At 37.7% G+C, this 20,825-nt stretch overlaps 1 protein-coding gene across 6 annotated transcripts in view; it reads left to right on the top strand.

Moving 5' to 3' along the window:
* Positions 1–305: 305 nt before the first annotated feature.
* Positions 306–20,825, top strand: part of tex2 (testis expressed 2) — a 51,596-nt gene continuing 31,076 nt past the window's right edge. For 2 of the 6 annotated variants that reach the window (XM_084108902.1, XM_084108899.1), the window contains exon 1: positions 389–559. The gene's annotated coding sequence lies outside the window, so the exon portion shown is untranslated. The other 4 variants (XM_084108900.1, XM_084108897.1, XM_084108901.1 and 1 more) reach the window with 4 other exon arrangements.

Below are 20,825 nucleotides of genomic sequence, written 5' to 3'. Positions count from 1 at the left end.
ACATCCTAATGTTTTTATGACAGTTTAACATGTTCCTGTTCAAATAAGGAGACATGTGAGAGAGTTAAAAGATGTTGATGAGGGTTTAAAGGCGACGAAGAGACTGTACATGATGGGAATTAGAGTGTTTACAGATTCCCTAATAATATAATATAATATAATATAATATAATATAATATAATATAATATAATATAATATAATATAATATAATATAATATAATAACACATCCAGCAAGGGGCGCTCTGCCCTTTCGTTCGTCCAGTCTCACCAAAACAAACATAACGCCCTTCCAGCAGACATTTTAATCAGCACAGAGTGAGTGAACGCAGACGTGTATCTCGATCTCCCGCGGATCATCGTTCGATTGCTCTCGTCTGGGGGTCTGTGAGGTTTATTTGCGCTCCGCTTCCCTGTGATGTGCGGCTGTCACTGGATTATAAACACTAGAAACTCAGACATGATCGCCGCCACGAGCGGGATCGATCGCATCGAGTATATAACGTGTTGGATGCTGGATTCTGCGTGTAGTTTCGGCAGGATAATGAAGAAGTGTAATGGTAAGAGATCGCGCCCTACACGCCCATCATCATCATCATCCTTCTCATCTGTGTGTCGTTGCTAAGCCGCATCTCTGTCTCGAGACAGCCGAGTATCATAGCAACCGTGAATCTTCACTGATGACCTGTGAGTGTCATCATCTGTTGATGCGTCGCGTGCGATTAATACGCGTCGGAAACTGACTGACAGCTGTTAGATGACTTACACAGAGAGCCAGGAGGTAATATGACACAATTACCATATTCATAAACCATGATACTTCAAAGATTAGGAGGTACGTGTCCTACTACCTTGTAATTATTAAGTTATGTGAGCAGAAACGTTGTATTAGCACGTTACATCTCCTGAATATGGTTTATCAACATGGTAGCATATCCATAATAGGCTACTATGGTAACGTTACTTTATTAGTGATTTCATAACATAACATTTTTGGCTAAGTGAATCATATTCAGGACTAAAATACCATAGAAACCACAGTGATTGTTACAGTAAAATTGTGTGTGACTCGCTCTCAACCGTCCATTATTAATCAAAAACAGAAGTTTCTTCCATAATATCCTACTTTTCAAAACAATAAGCAGATTAACAAACTAAAAGTGAAAGGGATTTTCAGTGTAGACCTTAGAGAAATGTGTTCACATTCATAAATCAATGCTCTAAAAATAGAAAATGTCTGTTTTGCGTTGTAAACACAGATTCAAGGCCAGGATAACTGGTTATTATATTTACCCGTTTCAACACTTGTTTATGTGCGATTCTTACTCTTACAAGTCATTTTTATTTCTATAGCATTTTTCCCGAGCAAAGTGCTTTACATCCGAATATAAAAACGATTAATAAAGTAACGATTAATCGCGATCCAAAATAAAAGTTTGTGTTTACATAATATATGTGTGTGTACGGTGTATAATTATTTTGTATAAATAAATACACACTCACACATGTATATATTTATGAAAAATGTGTTATTCATATATATAAAATATTTATATATAATATAAATTATGTATATATAGTATATACATGCAAATATTTCTATACATGTGTTTGTGATTGTATACAAAATATTTATACTCAGTACATTATGTAAACAAACTTTTATTTTGGATCGCGATTAATCGCGATTAATCATTGCCCAGTACTAACAAAATAAGAGTGACAGACATTATAAACAGACAATCAGATAGAAATGAGCAAGTTTAAGCAAGTGGGTTTTCTTTCAGCTACTTATTAAAAGTGTCCCCAGATCTTAAATCCAAAGGGAGAGCGAGGGACGGCAAACAAGATTCCTGCGGGAATTATAATGTTGCAACAACTCTTTTATATAAACAGGAGCTCGACCGACGCAATCACAAGAGTCTTAAACCGAATTATGAATTTAACTGTAAGCCAATCCAAAGATATTAAAATTGGTGTTGCACGTGAAAAGAGAATTACAGTAATCAAGGCGAGTGGAAATGTAAGCAAAGTTGAGTTTTAGATTATTTTATTGAGTCAGAGGAACTTTATGCACTTTACGTATATGATTTAGTCATATAATACAAAGTTCATCAGTAATAACAGCATCTATTCCACCAAGCATATCAACACTGTTATGTATATAACCGTGCCAAACACTCATGACAGAAGTGTATTTACTATTAAAATAAGCTCAATTGTGAAGGAAAAAAGAAAAGAAAACATTTTCTTTACTGAAGCAATACGATTTAAAGTGACGGTTCACCCAAAAAAGAAAAGAAAAGAGAAGTCTGTCATCATTTATTCACCGCCATGTTGTTCCAAACCCCAAAAAACTTTAGTTAATCTTAGAAAGACCAAATTAAGATATCTGAATGACACCTGGGACGTTTCTGTCCCTTCATTGAAACTTAAAAGATCCAAAAAGGTTATTTACATCTGAACACCGATCGACACGCATACATAAAGCACATCGCACACGCACTGATGCTCTCTCGTGCGTATTAAAAAATCTGAATTTGTGTTTCAAAGATTGTCCAATTAAAGTCTGATGGGTCTTAAAGTCTTAACATGAGCGTGAGTAAATTATAAAAGCCGTCACATGATAACACAGAGAGGAAGTATTGTATTGCTGAATTCACAGTTCACAATGCTTGTTGCTTTTAAAACCAGCGTAAAAGAAAAGAAAACTTTATTAAACCGATCTTTCCCATTCAGTTCATGTTCAGTTCAGAATAGATTCAAAAGGATCAATATAGTGTTGATAAAGCTAAGAATAGAGTTCATTTCTTTGAGCATTAGACTACTGACATCTGCAGTGTTGGACAGAGACTGATATTATGCTGTCACACACACACACACACACACACACACACACACACACACACACACACACACACACATTCAGAAGTGCACCTTTATTTGCTGTGTGCAGAAGTGTGTGTCTCATTAAAGCTGCATGAGCATTGTGTGTGTGTGTGTGTGTGTGTGTGTGTGTGTGTGTGTGTGTGTGTGTGTGTGTGTGTGTGTGTGTGTGTGTGTGTGTGTGTGTGTTGAGTGACAGGACTAAAGCAGAGCTCTCTGCAGTCAGTGCACACGTTATAACCTGCGTTTGGGTTACTCGTTGGGTCATCTTTAACCCAACATTATTAAGTGAAGAATAGTCATCGAGTCAGTTGTTGACACACTATAAGAGTACAGTGGGTCCGATCGCTTGTTCTTGGGAGAGTTTAATGAGAAACACTCACTCTTTTATTGCTCAGGATACTTTTTACACAGTAAAAAACGTTGGGTTATTTTTTTTAACCCAACCGTTGGGTTACGCTTATCATTCAATTTCAATTAAATTGTATAGGGTCGTATATACTCATTGAATAGCGCGTTTACTATTATTGAATAGCGAGTCCACATTACAATTGAGAGTGATCTGTTATCAGAGGAAACTGTCTAAGTTATGTATTTCAGAAATGTACATATAAAAAATCATAGTTAGCGAAAAAAGTATTAATTTAAATAATGTAATAATTTAATGCAGAAACAATGAGCTCATTGAAGTAATGAATGCTTGTTTGTTAGCAAATGTTTATGAAATTTAGCAATGAATGTAGCATTAAAATGTAGCATGTTGATTCATTATGTTATATGTTGGGTCATTTTAAACATTTCTAGTAATAATAACCCGGCTGTTGGGTTAAACAACCCACAGATAGTTGGGAAGGTGCTATACCAACCCCATAGTTGGGTTACTTGTTGGGTCATTTTTAACCCAACATCATTAAGAGTACTATATTATTAAGAGTACAGTGGGTCCGCCTGTTCTCGGGAGAGTTTGATGAGAAATGTTTGAGTTTGTGTTGAGACGTCTGACTTCTGATTGCAGATAAATCTGAGCACAGGTTTGAGCCTCTAGAGGAGAAACCTGAGATCATTGCAGTCTTTCTCTGGCAGTGCAGAAGGAAAACCTGTAGACTTAGAGAGCTGTTTACACGACACCACTTTCAACTGAAAACGCAACACTTTTTATGCGTTTTGGCCGTTCGTTTTCACGACAACGGCGTCTGAAAACACAAACTTTTGAAAACGGGTTTCAAAGCGCAAGTTTTTGAAAACGGTGCCCGTGTAAAACGACAAAATCGTGAATCTGTGAAGACGATGACGTCATGCACATGCGTGTTACGTGTTCAGTCTACAGTGTTTCATCGCCATCTACTGGCCTGGCAGGAGAATACAGTGTTTTTAGCCGTTTTCGCGGATCCGTGTGAACGGGGATTGTTTTGACAATGGTGTCGTCTGTACGCGGAAAACTTCTCAGTTTTAAGCATATCGTGGTCGAGTAAACGTACCCTTAATAGTTCAACCTGTGAAGGAAATTAAAATTCTGTCATCAGTTTGTGTCGTTCCAAATGTGTGACATTCTTTCCTCAACACAGAAGATAATAATTTGAAGAATGTTTCAGCTGGTTTTGTCTGTATTATAAAAGTCAAAGGGATCCAACCCTTTCAAGCTCCAAAAAGGACAGAAATGTAGCATGAAATGAATCCATATATGCCTAAAAGTCTTGTGAAGCGACACATTTTATTATGATAAGCAGTTCAATATTTAACTCTCAAATCAATGCATTGATCAATGCTCTCATTCCCAAACTACGTCACATATTGTGGCTGAGACCTTGAATGCCGTGAGTTGGACACATGACTTGCGAGAACCAATGTGGTTCGCCGTGAGATGATGTTTGACGCTCTGAGTTTCAACTTTCATAATGTGAACTTCTTTTTATGTTTCGCTGAAGAAAGAAATTTGGAACAACGTGAGGGTGAGAAAAGGATGACAGAATTTACACTTTTGGGTGAACTATTTAATTCCATTGCTGTCTAGGAGAAACTTTAATGTTCTCCATAATACTACTTTAAAGATGTCTAATTTTGTTTTGAAGTATTCTACAATAGGCTTACATGCAGCCAAGGTAAAACAATAAAAAAAAATAAAAAAAATTCTCATAATTTAATTAATTGTAGCATCTGCTCTTTTCTCACAGTGTTGTTGGTGCATTCAAAGATTCCCCCTTTCTCTGCTCTGATTGGTCAATGACCCAGTCCGTTGTGATTGGTCTACTCTGCTCTGATTGGTCAGATGGTCCACTCTGTTGTGATTGGTCTACTCTGCTCTGATTGGTCAGATGGTCCACTCTGTTGTGATTGGTCTACTCTGCTCTGATTGGTCAGATGACCCAGTCCGTTGTGATTGGTCTACTCTGCTCTGATTGGTCAGATGGTCCACTCTGTTGTGATTGGTCTGCTCTGCTCTGATTGGTCAGATGGCCCAGTCTGTTGTGATTGGTCTACTCTGCTCTGATTGGTCAGATGGCTCAGTCTGTTGTGATTGGTCTACTCTGCTCTGATTGGTCAGATGGCTCAGTCTGTTGTGATTGGTCTACTCTGCTCTGATTGGTCAGATGACCCAGTCCGTTGTGATTGGTCTACTCTGCTCTGATTGGTCAGATGGCTCAGTCTGTTGTGATTGGTCTACTCTGCTCTGATTGGTCAGATGACCCAGTCCGTTGTGATTGGTCTACTCTGCTCTGATGACCCAGTCTGTTGTGATTGGTCTACTCTGCTCTGATTAGTCAGATGGCCCAGTCTGTTGTGATTGGTCTACTCTGCTCTGATTGGTCTACTCTGATCTGATTGGTCAGATGACCCAGTCTGTTGTGATTGGTCTACTCTGCTCTGATTGGTCAGATGACCCAGTCCGTTGTGATTGGTCTACTCTGCTCTGATGACCCAGTCTGTTGTGATTGGTCTACTCTGATCTGATTGGTCAGACGGCCCAGTCTGTTGTGATTGGTCTACTCTGCTCTGATTGGTCTACTCTGATCTGATTGGTCAGATGACCCAGTCCGTTGTGATTGGTCTACTCTGCTCTGATTGGTGAGATGGCCCAGTCTGTTGTTACTGGTCTACATTGTGACATAGGTTTGTAACTGGAAGTGAGAGTGGAATTGCAGACGACTCATTTAGGCAGTTCAGAATCTGTTCTTTCTTTTCGGAGACGATAACCTTTATCTGCACTCTGATCTTTTACATTTAAAAACAGCTGCATTACACACTGCATGAAAGGTAACATCCGGAAAAGCATAATAGGGATTAAAGAGATTTCATTTGTGATTCTTTTTTGTGTGTGTGTGTGTGATTTTTCTGTATAATCATCAAATACAGCTGCTGCATTTTATGATGGAGTATCAACAAGCATTTACCATGTTTTGGCAATTGTGAAGTGTGTTTGTGTGGTGTGATGCATGAAATTGTCATCATCCGTAATAATGATGATATACTGTAAATATGAAACAGTAATGCAGTAATGTTTGTTGTGTGATCCATGACACCATACTCAGACTGGAGACTGAATGTGGCAGAGGTCTCGACATAAGTGCTAAAATTGTGATTGTGAACTTGTATTGATTTCAGGCACCTTTAGGGAATTAATCCGGTCTTTACATTCATGACACTCCGCTCTGATGCAGTTTTACACCATATGTGTGACGCAAGTGCACAGGGGATAGTGACAGAGACGGCCACGCCCTTACAGTATGCCTCGAGGTGGAATATGGATGCACAAAAACCTGGAGCTTCTAGAAATGCTCTAAACGATCAGCCACGCATTGGAACCAGCTGAAAATCATTTGCTCTGATATGTGGTCTCTCAACTTGCTGATGACGTAAACAGATCAAATTTTATTGATGCAAACTGTGAGGGGTTTGGTGAATATGAAAGTCTCCACCAGGAAAGAGTAAAATAAACTGTAGCTTCTGTATCACTCACCTTTTGACTAATGTGATAGTGTCCCAAAAGTCGGTTTGTTCACGCCATGTCGTAAATACCGTAATTACACGTTTTCTACTTAAAAACGGTTCACGTCCTCGTACATCTCATAATTACAACGTGTAAACCCGTAATTATCTGAGAGCTTCGACTTGTACCACCTGACCGCTGCTGGTTCATATTGGTGTTGATAGTGTTGCCATAGAAACCCCTTAATTGCGAGTCAGAGAACGTGAACGAATCAGAGTAGAGAATGTCAAGGGTTGCTTTCTCGTAATTACGGCAATTACGACATAGTGTGAACGCAGCAATATATTGATTTTATCAAGCCAAACAACTGTCAAAATGACATTAGCTAAGCCCAAGTCGGCCATTTTGGATTGAATGTAATTTTTGTGTGTGAAAAAAGCAGGATCTGAATTTTTAAATAGTCCTCCAAAGTGGATTCATGTGACATTAAGCCAAGACATTGAAGATTTTTGATTTCTTGAACGGTGTTGCAATGGCTAAGGATTACATTTATGGTAAAAAAAAGAAGAAATAGGAAAAAGGCTACAGGAAGAGTGTCATATTGAGCATTGTCAGATTTAGATCTGATTGGTCCTGTGGGTTACAGTTATAGGCCACAAACATCTGGCAGCAGAAAGTGTCTTTTAGTAGTATTTACTGGCTTAATAAATGCATGTACCCAGAATGCATCTAGAGCCACTGAGTAGTGATTGCTGCTTGCAACTATATTGTTTTATTTTTGTTTGTTTGTTTTGGTAACAATCCATAATTACTGTATACTTTAATTGTATGCAAAAGAGTCGTGTGAGAATTCAGTTAAACGTGTCTAGAACTTTCGATGACAGAACGGAGTTGCACATGTTTGAGGTCACGGCATGTTGAAACAGAAGCTCATGAAATGCATCAGTAGTGTTCCTCTTTCCTTGTCTTTATTGGAGTGACGGAGGGAGAAATGTAATGGAGAATATTATATAATATTATGCATATCAACTTTTAAATTCTCTCTCTGTGTGTGTGTCTGACTCAGCATTTACTGTGTGTTAATGTGCTTGCAGTTAAAGGAATATTCCAGGTTTTCAACTTGACGTCTAGGCTGGTGTATGAGATCTGTGGCGTTATAACAATGATCAAAAAGTGTTGAAAGTAATGCACTCACGATGGCGGTTACTTTGAAGTCTGTGGGGAGACTTTCTGGAGGAGATTAAAGGCACTTTTCGGCGCGTTCGCACCGCAGGAACTGGGAACGATTTTAGTTTAAAGGACCAACTTTTGGGGGACTAAATTAGCTCCTACTTCAGAGTCGGGTCTAACCCAGGACAATAGGAACTACTGGTGACGCAAGTGTGTTGACTGGCCGGACACATGCCATATGAAACACCAGCACACGCCATTTTTAACACTCATTTTCCTTCTGGCAGTGAGAAAAAGGGAAGCGCCCTGGTGGCTAGCTCCTGTAACTGAGTTTCTGTAACTATCCGATGTGAAAGCCCATGTTGTATATCAGGTTTGTACTTTGTCTACTATTTAACTGCTTTCTTACCTGTACTTCTTTGCTTAAGGCTGAACTGACAGAAGAGCTGTTTCTTCACCTCCATTCGCACTAAAATGCTGATCATCCAGTTTGAAATGTTGACTATAAACACAAAGGATTGTCAGGTTTTGGGTTGCGGCGTTTTCTCTGTATTTATCATGATTCTTCTTTAGCCGCTGGCTGGGTCCTTCACTGGAAACCAAAAGTAACTCACTCCACAAACATTTACTCTTTGAATTCTTGCATCCGGGAACAAGACAATAATCGACACCATTCTGACTAAAAGTTTGCTAAGAAGTATTTCCTACTAAAGCAAGGCGGTATTAGACTCTGGTAAGCATATCCATAGCAGACTGGTGGCAGTGGCCTTGGACGGCAACATGCCCAGTGCATTATGGGTGTTGAAGTTTTCATACCTATTTTGCTAAAGAGCATTTTTCTCCGCCCTCTGTGCCGGGAGCAGCAGCTCATTTGCATTTAAAGGGACAGACACAAAAACAGTGCGTTTTTGCTCACCCTCAAAAAGTGACAATTTTAACATGCTATATAAAAATATCTGTGGGGTATTTTGAGCTAAAACTTCACACACAGACCTATTTTACATCTTGTGAAAAGGGCATTATAGGACCGTTTTAATATACATAATAGAAAGAAAGAAAGAAAAAAATTCAGCGTATACTGTAGATTTTAGGAGAACTAGTGTTGAAGTCTTTTTCAGGATGTTTCATCTAAACAGTGGTTTTAATGGATCTGTAGTTACGTCATGTTTCTTTCTGGTTGAACTCAGGACACCAGAGCATGAGTCAGCAAAACTAACCAGCGTTACTGTTTCAGCTTCTCATTGCACAAGTTGAAATCAGGGATATAACTGTAGACAAAGAAGGTCTGTATGTGATTTTACCACATTAATCTCGTGTTAAAACGTGAAATGTTCTGGCCTAAGTGTTATTATACTTGTGCTTTTGACACAGTGTTATATGCCAAGTGTTTTTACCATATAAACATGTTTCCCTGTGTGTATCACATCGTAAATGAATCCACAGGCTGGTTTTAACTAACTGTTAAGGAGTGATTAAGCACATTTCACAGCAGGTTAGCTTTGGTTAATTCCTCTTGACCCGTGGACTCATGAGGTTCGTCAGGTCTCTAGACATTTACACTCGGTGAGCTCATTATATATAGCTCACTCTTCTCTGTACCCATAGTTACTGCTGCTCTTTCCCATCCTCAGTTCATAATTAACTAATATATGTGTGATTCAGGTCACATTCTTTCAGTTTTGCAGGATATTTGCAGTCCTAAGATCTAACGAGAATGAGGCTGAACAGTGTTATTAGACATGATTGTAGAATATAGCCAAAATATTTGGTATTTTGATCATATCTATTGTCAAAATTTACAATTTAATAAAAATAGCGTAACGGACACTAGTTTCTTTCTGAATAAACATCCCGCTCTTATTGTGCGTGTTGTTCTAGAGAATCCAGTTTTCCCACCTCCACATTCTCCGCCTCTGACACAACTTCTGGGACACAGTTAGTGTATTATGAGCTGTTGCGCACTGGCACAATGGCACTGTGTGTTCATGAGGTCAGACGTACTTTCCAAACAACATCCCATGACCTTTGTACTCCATGACAAATGCAGTGAATTATAACACACTCAAACAAACCCAGGCCATTTCACCCTAAAATCCACAGATACAAATAACGTGTTCCCTTGGTAACATTATTAACTAACTAGGCTACATTTGCCCCTAAAACGTATTTTATTTAGCAAATGTTGTGTGGAAAGCTTAGTTTCCTGGTCCAGCCCAGACACTGCATACATATAACATGTTAGAAACAAAACAATCACTGCAATAATGATCCAATAAGCATTTGAATATTAAAGACTTAATATGAGTGAATAATAACCTTACAATATACACAAACAGTAAAAAGAGTAGACGACCTGTATGATATGCATCACAACAAACATTACACAAAGACATTGATTGACAGTAGGGCAGTGTAGCGTAGAAAAGCACAGTTGCAGTGCATTGTGGGAGTATTGTGGTGTGTTAGTTGCGGATTAGCAGTCTTATAGCTTGAGGGAAGAAGAATTACATAAATTACTTTAATACAATAATTTTTTTGGTGAAAATTATTTAAATTAGCATTATTAAAGCCAGTGCAACAAATACTACAAATTATGTATGGTTTAAATAACAGATAATTGTTTTGTCAGTTATAATAATCACTTATTTTTCAATAAAAATAATGTCTGAGACTTAAAATACGCTTCATTGTCATTATTTAAAGTATAATGTCCAGACAACAGAAACGAGTCGATAACCTCTCCTGTCTTGGCGGTGGACACGCTGTGAGCGTTCGGTTTTATTGATTGCGAACTCATTTGCCTTTGTTCAGGTACATCTAGCCATTAGTGTCTGCAGATTTGACTATATTGTGTAGTGAGGCCACGTTAGTTTCCTCAGACATGCAAATGCAGATGGTTTGGTCTAACATATGGTTTTTTTTTTTTTTTTTTGGTACTTATGAAGGGTGTATTACTGTATTTGAATATATACATTGACCGGCCACTTTATTAGGTACACCTTGGTAGTCCCGGGTTGGACCTCTTTTGCCTTCAGAACTGTTTTAATTCGCCAATTTTTTTAAATTGAGATGTATACATCATCTGAAAGCTGAATAAATAAGCTTTCCATTGATGTGTGCTTTGTTAGAATAGGACAATATTTGGCTGAGATACAACTATTATGAAAATCTGGAATCTGAGGGTGCAAAAAAATCGAAACAATGAGAAAATCTCCTTTAAAGTCCATTTATGTTGGCGATTGTGCTGCATTCACTCACAAAAATAAATGTGTTATATATTTACGGTGGGAAATTTACAAAATATATTCATGGAACATGATCTTTACTTAATATCCTCATGATTTTTGGCATAAAAGAAAAATCTATAATTTTGACCCATACAATGTATTGTTGGCTATTGCCACAAATATACCCCTGTGACTCATGACTGGTTTTGTGGTCCAGGTTCACATATGTGTTCAGAGATGCTCCACTTCTGCAGACCTCAGTAGTATCGAGTGCTTATTTGAGTTACTGTTGCCTTTCTATCCAGTCTGGTCGTTCTCCTCTGACCCTTGACATCAAACAAGGCACTTTTACACACACTCACTGGATATTTCTCCTTTTCTGACCCTTCTCTGTAAACTCCAGAGATGGTTGTGCGTGAAAATCCCAGTAGACCACCTGAAAAACTGCAGTTTCTGAAATACTCAAACCAGCTCGTACTTAAACCATCTTTCCTCCTCATTCTGGATCTTGATCATGTCTACATGCTTGGAGCTGCTGCCATGTGATTCAATATTTGCATTATCGAGCAGTTGAACAGGTGTATCTAGTAAAGTGTCCGTGAGTGTGTGTGTGTTTTAGTGCATGTGTGTGTGTATTTCTGGCAGTGTGCAGCAGAGCAGGTGTGCTTTATTACGTAATAAAAACAGTCAGATGTCAGAAACTAAGCACTGATTGCACCTGGTCTCTTGCTCAGTTTCTGTTCTGCTCAGATTCATCTGATTAATATGTTCACACTTCAAATCCTCTCACGGCTCTTAGATCCCTGCGTCGTCGTGGGTTTAATATATATATATTTCATAGCGGCATATTGAAGACAGAATATGAAATGAAAGGTAGAAGCTAAACTCAACATAATTTTGGGATTAAAGAAAATTAAACATTACAAAATGCAACCCATTCTCACTCACGTCGCTATACGAACTAGCAACTTTATTGCTTTTTAATGATAAACCTTTGGCGTCAATACACAGATGTGAAGGGCATGGGAATTTTATCGTCATGAAATTATATGTTGAGGTATAATTGTATCATTATGATATATGTTGAAGTAGTTAAACTCAATTTAAACGGCTACAATAATTATATTTACATTACATTTCTAAGCACCTAACGCGACCCCTAAACCATTTGTCAAAATGACAATTTGTCAACCAGTTTATCCACAAATTACTGACTGGGAAGACAAGACAACACCAATCCATCATTAAACATTAACTGTGACTATATCAACATGCAGTATTATTGACGAAAAAGACTAAAGTATAGTTAAAAAACTTAAAGGCACATGATGTAAGATTTTTGGGTTAAAATATCTAAAAACCACACTAAACCTGAATAAGTTGGCAAAACTCAAAAAATGGAGGTAATCAGTTACATCAATTTTTTTAACTTAAGAAATTTTAAGTTTAAGTAAGCAGAACTTGCATATTTTTATTTTGTACTCGTACATTTTAACTGCTCTTAACTTGAAATATTTGAGTAAGCTAATTCATTTAACTTAAAATTTTCATATAATCTCAACCTAAATATTTTTAGTAGTGGAAACTTGGCTAGCTTTAACTAGCTAGTTCAATAAATGCTACCTTGCTAATTGGTAACACAATTCTTTGATAGCATTAGCATAGCATAGCACTTGCTGAATGAGTACAGCAATATAAAACATTTAACATATATCTGTTCTCAAACCAAGCTCATGCTCCACTCGTCACCATGATGATAACCAAAAACAAAAACATAAAAGAAACTCTGCTAAACTAGCATAACAAAACATTAAACGCTACTAAATCTCCCACTTAACATTAATCTTGCACACACACACACACACACAAAAACATTATATAACACTTAATTTTAGCATTTACTCTCCCTTTTAAGTGTCATGGAAAAGCATGCTGGGAAGTAGAAATCCCAGTCCAGTTTCAGTTAAATTTAAGTTTGTCTGAACCTGAATTAAAAGAAACAAGTTCATAAAACTCAAAACAATAAAACAATTGAGATTACTTAAAATGTGTCAGTTTTGTGAACTCAAAAGAAAAAGAAAGTTCTAAATACTCATAAAAGTCAATCTGATTGAACTGATTTGTTTATTTTAAGTTGGCTCTACTCAAACCAATTCATTATTTTGAGCATTAGGTTTTACAGTGCACAAGTGTACTTGTATTATCCCAAATGTTTCCAACAATGTTTAAATCCAGAGAAATCATCTACTTACACCAGTGTCGTAACATATCCTCAGAGACAACACTATTTCATCAAGTGGCCAACCATCATAATCACAAATAACTTTGTTTGTTGCAACAGACAATAATGCAGCATTTTATTTGCCATGCAATATATTTTTTAAATCAATTGCATGCCATTTAGCAAACACAAGTCATCCAGCTTTTATTAATATGATATTATAATATTGATCCAACTTAATGCATTTAAAATAAAAAAAATAATTTGGAACTATAGGAAATATTACTATTTTGGAGCTTTTTTAATAAATTTGTTTTACCAGTTTTCATAATATAGAACCTGTGACTATTTGTATCTCTACAAATATAGAGAATGTATGTGATAAGACACTAGATGAGTAGATAAGTAAATGATAAACCATGCGTATGAGTCTTGATGACTTGATGACCCACAATGAGGGACGATATGTCATCTTTGATTGTGAAATGTCATTGGCTCTCGTGTGTCTTGTGACCGATTGCATCATCGTTCCTCACGTTATGGCAGCGCTTGGCTTCAGATGACTCGGAATCAAAGCAACATGAGTTTGTAATACTTTTTTACTCTTTTATTGGTCATTTTGACTACATGTTTTATATTTTTGAGAAGTGATTGGGTTTAGGTTTAGTGGTTAGATGCTCAAAAGTGTCTTTGAAAGTAAAAAATATGGTAACACTTTACAATAAGGTTCATTAATGCATTAACTAACATGAACTTACAATGAGCAATACAGTGGTGGTCAAAATTGATGGCACCCCTGATAAATATGATAAAAAATGGCTTTAAAAAATAAATCTGCATTGTTTATCCTTTTGATCTTTCATTCAAAAAATTCACAAAAATCTAACCTTTCATTGAAGTAAAAGAATTGAAAGTGGGGGGTAAATCACATTATGAAATAAATGTTTTTCTCCAAAACACGCTGGCCATAATTGTTGGCACCCCTAGAATTTTTTATGAGAAAAATATCTCTGAAGTATATTCCCATTAATATTTACATTTTTTAGCACACCAGGGTGACTAGGAACATGAAATTGTCCAGCTATGACTTCTTGTTTCACAGGAGTTTAAATATGAGGAAACACAAAGGCCAAATTCCCTGAATCATCCATCACAATGAGTAAAACCAAAGAATATAGTTCTGATGTGCAGCAAAAGATTGTTGAGCATTGAATGACCATGACTGTACATTTATTACTGTATTTGTTAATCTTTGTTAGCATTAGTTAATGAAAATCCAGCTGTTCATTGTTAGTTCACAGTGCATTAACTAATGCTAACAAGATTTTAATGAAGTATTAGCAAATGTTGAAAGTAACACGAACAAAGATTAATAAATGCTGTATAAGTGCAGTTTGTTATTAGTTCATGCTAACTAATGTAGTTAACTAATGTTAACAAATGAAACCTTATTGTAAAGTGTTACCAAAAAAAAAATATATATATAATAATCATTTCTACTTTTGCAAATGCATACAAAGTATTGACACTTATGGCAAGCAATTGAAAGCAATCGAGTTCCTGTTAGTGTCTTAAATGAGAGATATAATAATAATCACAATGATTTGGGAGTAAGAGTGCGTTGAAAAAAATGTAATGTTGTTTGTTTGTTGACAAATTTGTGTTTACAAGAATCTCTTAGCAACAACCAGGAAGTGCATGTGACTCTTCCGAGGACTATCCTCAGATTTACCACAGACCGTGGTGTGTGTGTGTCTGGCTGGATGACATTTACTTGGGCTCGTCCTGCGGTTGCTAGGCTGTGGGTCGTTAGCATCTCCGCGCTAATCTGAGTCTAGCTGTTGCATGATACATTACTCTGAGCATCACAGGAGATTAATGGAAGATGAGCGCTTTCTGCTGTTCTCCTTCTCTTACTGAACCCAGTTTTGATTGTAAGTACTGAACATATCTACTTTCTTTAGCCATTATAAGATTCACTTTCTGTCAGTACACATCAAATATACAGTTATTTTTCAAGCGTTGATGGGGAAAGTTTTGGTCTACATTGACAATTTTTGTCATTTGTAATTTTAAATAATTGTTTAGCCATCTTTTATTATAAAACGACTGCATTTTTTCTGTATTTCCACGTGTTCTTGAAAAAGTTTTCTAAAATAGCTAAGTGTTTCAAGTTCTATGCTATATTATCAACAGCTGGTTTATAGCCCACGTTAAAGCACGTTTCTAGCACTTGCTTTCGTTCAGCTTTCAGGATCTCTTCTGTTATTTAGGGCCAGATTCACATCAGTCTTCTTGAGAAAGGAGTGAAGAAACTCCTTGAGATATGCTCTCAGAAGTCTGTACGAATGTTCAACACATTCTCAGGACGTTCAGCTGAAGAACAGCTGATTGTTTGGCGGCTCTTGGCAAAGACTCGCTGATCAACTGAATGAAAAGCACATGACTGTCATTTTGCAATGCCTGCATTGCCTTAATAATTGTTCGTCACGACACACCTTTCTCAAGTGTGTGTGTGTGTGTGTGTGTTCGCACTGCTGAACTGTGTATACGTGCACTCATATGTGCTGAATGCTGCCAGAAAAGATGTCATAATTATGGATGCACTGATGTGGCCGATACCGATAACCGATAATTCTTTATATCTGAAAGCCGATAACCGATATATTGGCCGATAAATCTAAATCCAAATTTTACATTATTTTTGACAGCCTGATTACAAAAACAAAAGTCTACCATTAAAATCCATGTCCCAAACACACAATTATGATGTTCTCATTATAATTTTATGTAGCCGATATGACTTTACTGTATTTTCCTTTTCAAAGTGATTCCAATCATATTTCAAGCAATTCAAACCCATCATGTTGAACAGTGCGCATCTGAAGCGTCTCAGCTGAAGGAAATAACACATTATTTATCGGCTTTAATATATCGGGGCAAATTTTCTTATCGGGCTGATAACGATAACATTAAAAATGAACAAATATCGTTAGATACCGCAATGGTGGCCGATATATCGTGCATCCCTATTTTTAAGAACATTCTTTTCAGGAATTAAAAGATTTTCTTCTAGAAGTCTAATCTTTAAAACATTCTCAAGAAATGTTTTTGGGAGTATTCTTAACTTCAGCTTAAAACAACAGTTAAGAAGAGTGTGATTTGCTGATTGATTTGAGCTCTAGTCTTCTCCATTATGAAGATTGCATTCCTAATCCCTCGCTCTTTCATCCTGGAACACATTAACAGAAAGGTCTGGGAGTTGATGGTTAAAAGATGGTTGATTAGCACAGAAACATTTAGCACAGTCTGACAAACAAGACCACAGTCTATGGCATTACATGAGTCTTGTAGGATCACGTCTCGACTCTTCATTTTGTTCTAGTTGGATAGCACTAAGTGGGATTTGGTGGTTAAGTCCATCCATCCTTGTATTCTCCAAAGGGCTTGTACTATGTAGGGTTGTGTGGGGATCCTGGAGCCTATCCCTGTTCACACTAAATTCAACATTATATATAGTAGTTTAATGTAATACTGACACTAAAACTCTGAAAACTGGTATTTGTTCCTCACACAGTAATTGTTATTTCGGGTGAACTATCCATGATACAGATTATCACTATCCACGAGACATATTTTTGCATTTTTGTATTGTGATATATTGTTTTACTCCTAGTCTTTACCCCTCTTCACTCTCAGTTTGCCACACATCGTTTCATTCCCTTTCCTCCTGTCAGCGTTGGCGTATGTTGGCATGACATCCGATGGGATGGTGAATGCGTGTCGGCAGCCGAATCCTTTGGTTCTGGAGAAACGGTGCGCTCTTTATTACCTGTGATCGCTCCGTCTGTGACTCGTCTGATAGAGGAAGTGTTGTTGTCGTGTTGAGCAGGTGTGCTTTGCGTGGGCTCAAACTCAACAAAACAATTTCAAGGGGAATGAGTGAGTGATAAGCAGGGAATATTGAAATCAGTATCGGTGAAGCACCTGTGAGGGATGACAGACGAATGAGCGCATTTCATTTGTTTGTTATTATTTATTGTCATTGTATTTACCAATTTACTGTACTTTTTTAGTGTTGCATATTGAATTATATTGTGAATTAATAGGCCTAAATTTCATTATTACCCACTTCGATCGATAGTGATGCTGAATAAATGCTTAAAGTAAATGCTAAAGTCTTAAAGAAATAGTATCCCATGATTTACCCATCCTCCATCCATCCTAGGTGTGTATGACTTTCTTCTTTCAGCCGAACACAATCTGAGTTATATTAAATAATGTCCTGGCTCTTCCCAGCGTTATAATGGCAGTGAATAGAGTTTCTGAAGCTCCAAAAAGTGCATCCATCCATCATAAAAGTAATCCATACGACTCCAGCGGGTTAATAAAGGCCTTCTGAAGTGAATCTGGGAAGAGCCAGGACATAATTTAATATAACTCTGATTGTGTTCGGCTGAAAGAAGAAAGTCATACACACCTAGGATGGCTTGAGGGTGAATATTATGTGATAATTTTCATTTTTGGGTGAACTATCTCTTTAAGGCCTTTAAACTAGCCATTTATATTGCAGTTAGTAAGTGCACATAGTCTTTTCTTTCTTTCTTTCTTTCTTTCTTTCTTTCTTTCTTTCTTTGTCATATCTAATCTAAGAAATGCTTGTCTCTTGTCTCTAGAGCTTCACTTCTCTTCTGTTCTGTGGCATCTTGCCTGTTGTGTGTTATATTCACATCTTGAATGAACAGCATGTGTTCTGTATCCCTTGTATCAATATCTATTTTTGATCTACTCTGTTGTCTTTTCACAAACACACCCTGTGGCCCGTGGGTCGAATAAGGCCATCTCCCACTGTCCTACAACCTGTTCTTCACTACATTAGTGCTTCCCGACAGCTCCATTAGACAGTCTCACACACACACACACACACACCGCAGCCGTGGGAAGCTCTCCCATGAGACCCCTCATGAACTGCATGCCCCAGTTATTGCATCTATTACGACATCTTGTCCTTGTCCAGTATCTTAAAGTGTAAGTTGCAGGTTAACCACCACAGCCAATTAATGTGTAAATTAAAGTGCTCTATATGTATATATTTAATTATTTCTGTCTTAAAATGCGTTAAAATAACATTTATTGGGGTTTCTTCAAAGGTAGCGTGTTTTTTCAGTAACTGGTGATGACGTCATAAGAGGCACTTCGCAACCCATACTCTGCTAGATTCCTACTGTATTATGGCTATTTGGAGAACGACTGAGGATGTGGGAAACCGTCAAATTCTTTATGGACCACAGCCCTACAATTTTTAACCGGTCAGACGTGAGAGAGGGGAGGAAATTGCCAGGACCCATGGCACTCAAAGAGTTATTAATGCTTGGTGTGAGGAGAATGAGTGGAGGGTTGGCCAGGTGTCCTGGTGAGTAGCTACGTTAGAGCTAGTCTAGGCTAGCCTGGTGCAAACTTAACCCGGATAATATAAGGGAACAAGCCAGTCTTTTCAAAAGTTTGCCGTCATGTAGAATAGCAAGGAGGGACAACGACTGAAGACATTATTTACTTACATGGTGTCAGTCCAAATCAGAGCTGTAGAGATGCACACACTGCACAGGCACCAATCGCTAGTCTCATCGACGCCTCAAACGTCATGTAATACCCTTCCTCAATCCACACTATTTCCCGGTGCCTGAACCCGTTTGTTTTGCGAATAGCTTATTCTCATTTCAGGCAGGATCACGGTCCCCTTGAAGTCAGCACACACGAGTATGTTTACAGTTGAGTTATTTTATCCATAATTTTTTTATCAAATAAAACATACAACCAACTTTTCTGTAGTTATGTAAGGCATCTATAGCTATGACTATGTCGGTAACTCTACTAGTGAGTTCCTCTTATGACGTCACGCCCCATCTAGTGGAAGGGAGCGGGAGCGGTTAAAACCACTGTTAAAAGTGCCAACTTTTCATATTATATTCAGCATTTTGGTATAAAAAACAATGGTGGGCGGTTCTTATCTTTATGTTTAATAAACACATTGCATTATCTTCGTGAAAAATTTAACCTGCAATTTACACTTTAAATTTAATGGCAAAAAACATCATAAAGATTTTGAGAATAACAGCAAATATTGATAGATAAGAAGTGAAATGTTATCATTGGGATGCTTGGGGAAGCTCTGGAGTAAACTTGACCTTCGGTCTCCAAGTTCCGGTCAGAAATCCTCACACAAGTGGTTGCTGGCAGTGTTTCAGGAGGGCTGTAATGGTCCAGAAACTCTAAATTATTCAACCCCCATTGCAAGTCAAGTTTATTGGCAACATGTACAGACTTCCAGCTGTTTACAATGAACAAATCAAACAAAAGTAATTGAAATAGCTCAACACAACAAATGTTTCAAGTGGTTTCCCCAAATGCAACTTCTCCAGTCTCAAAAGTAATCAACCCCTTCATGTCAAGCATCTTTAGTACTTAGTTGAACACCCTTTAGCTGTTATGAGCTGCTGCAAACGAGCTGTATAACCAGACAGCAGCTTCTGGCAGCGTTTCTGAGGAATCTGAGCCCGTTCCTCATGAGCAATGGCCTCCAGTTCAGTATTCTTGGGTTTGCTGATGAAACCGCCTTCTTCAAATCCCACCAGAGATGTACTATGGAGTTCAAGTCTGGCGACTGTGATGCCACTGTATCTTCCAGGACTTCTTCTTGGTGGAAACTGAGGTATGCTTGGGATCACTGTCCTGTTGGAAGGTCCAAGCTTCAGCTTCCTCACTGACGGCATGACGTTTTCTCCTAGGATTCCCTAAACTTCATCTCTCCTTCCACACGCTGCAGGTTTCCAGTGCCAGAGGATATAAATCAGCCGCAGAGCATCACTGATCCACCATGATGAACTGTAGACTTTTCAGCATATGCTTCATTCTCATTCATCGCTCCACAGAACAGAATCCCAAAACTTCTGCGGCTTGTTTATATGATTTTAAAACAAGTTGAAGCCGACTTTTCTTGTGCTTAGTAATCGCGAATATGAAAGCTGAAACCTCAGTGCCTGTGGCCACCGAGTGTTGCTGCAGGTCTTCTGCAGTCGCTCAAGGGTTTTTCTGAACCTGCCTTCTCAGAAATCTGGTTGCAGCCGTTAAAGCCGTTACTTTAACTTTGAACTCTAGGAACATTTATTGTCTTCGCCATCTTTTTGTATCCTGTTCCTTGTTTGTGAAGGGCGATGAAATCTTCTCTTAACTTTTTGGACCCTTCTTTTGACTTATTTGTACATAAATGTACAGTACAGGTCAAAAGTTTGGAAACATTACTGTTTTTAATGTTTTTGAAAGAAGTTTCTTCTGCTCATCAAGCCTGCATTTATTTGATCAAAAATACAGAAAAAAAGTAATATTGTGATATATTATTA

This window comes from Abramis brama, assembly GCF_963993115.1.
Source record: "Abramis brama genome assembly, chromosome: 1".
In the NCBI taxonomy this organism is placed as follows: domain Eukaryota; kingdom Metazoa; phylum Chordata; class Actinopteri; order Cypriniformes; family Leuciscidae; genus Abramis; species Abramis brama.
This window is presented reverse-complemented; position numbering and strand designations above follow the sequence as displayed.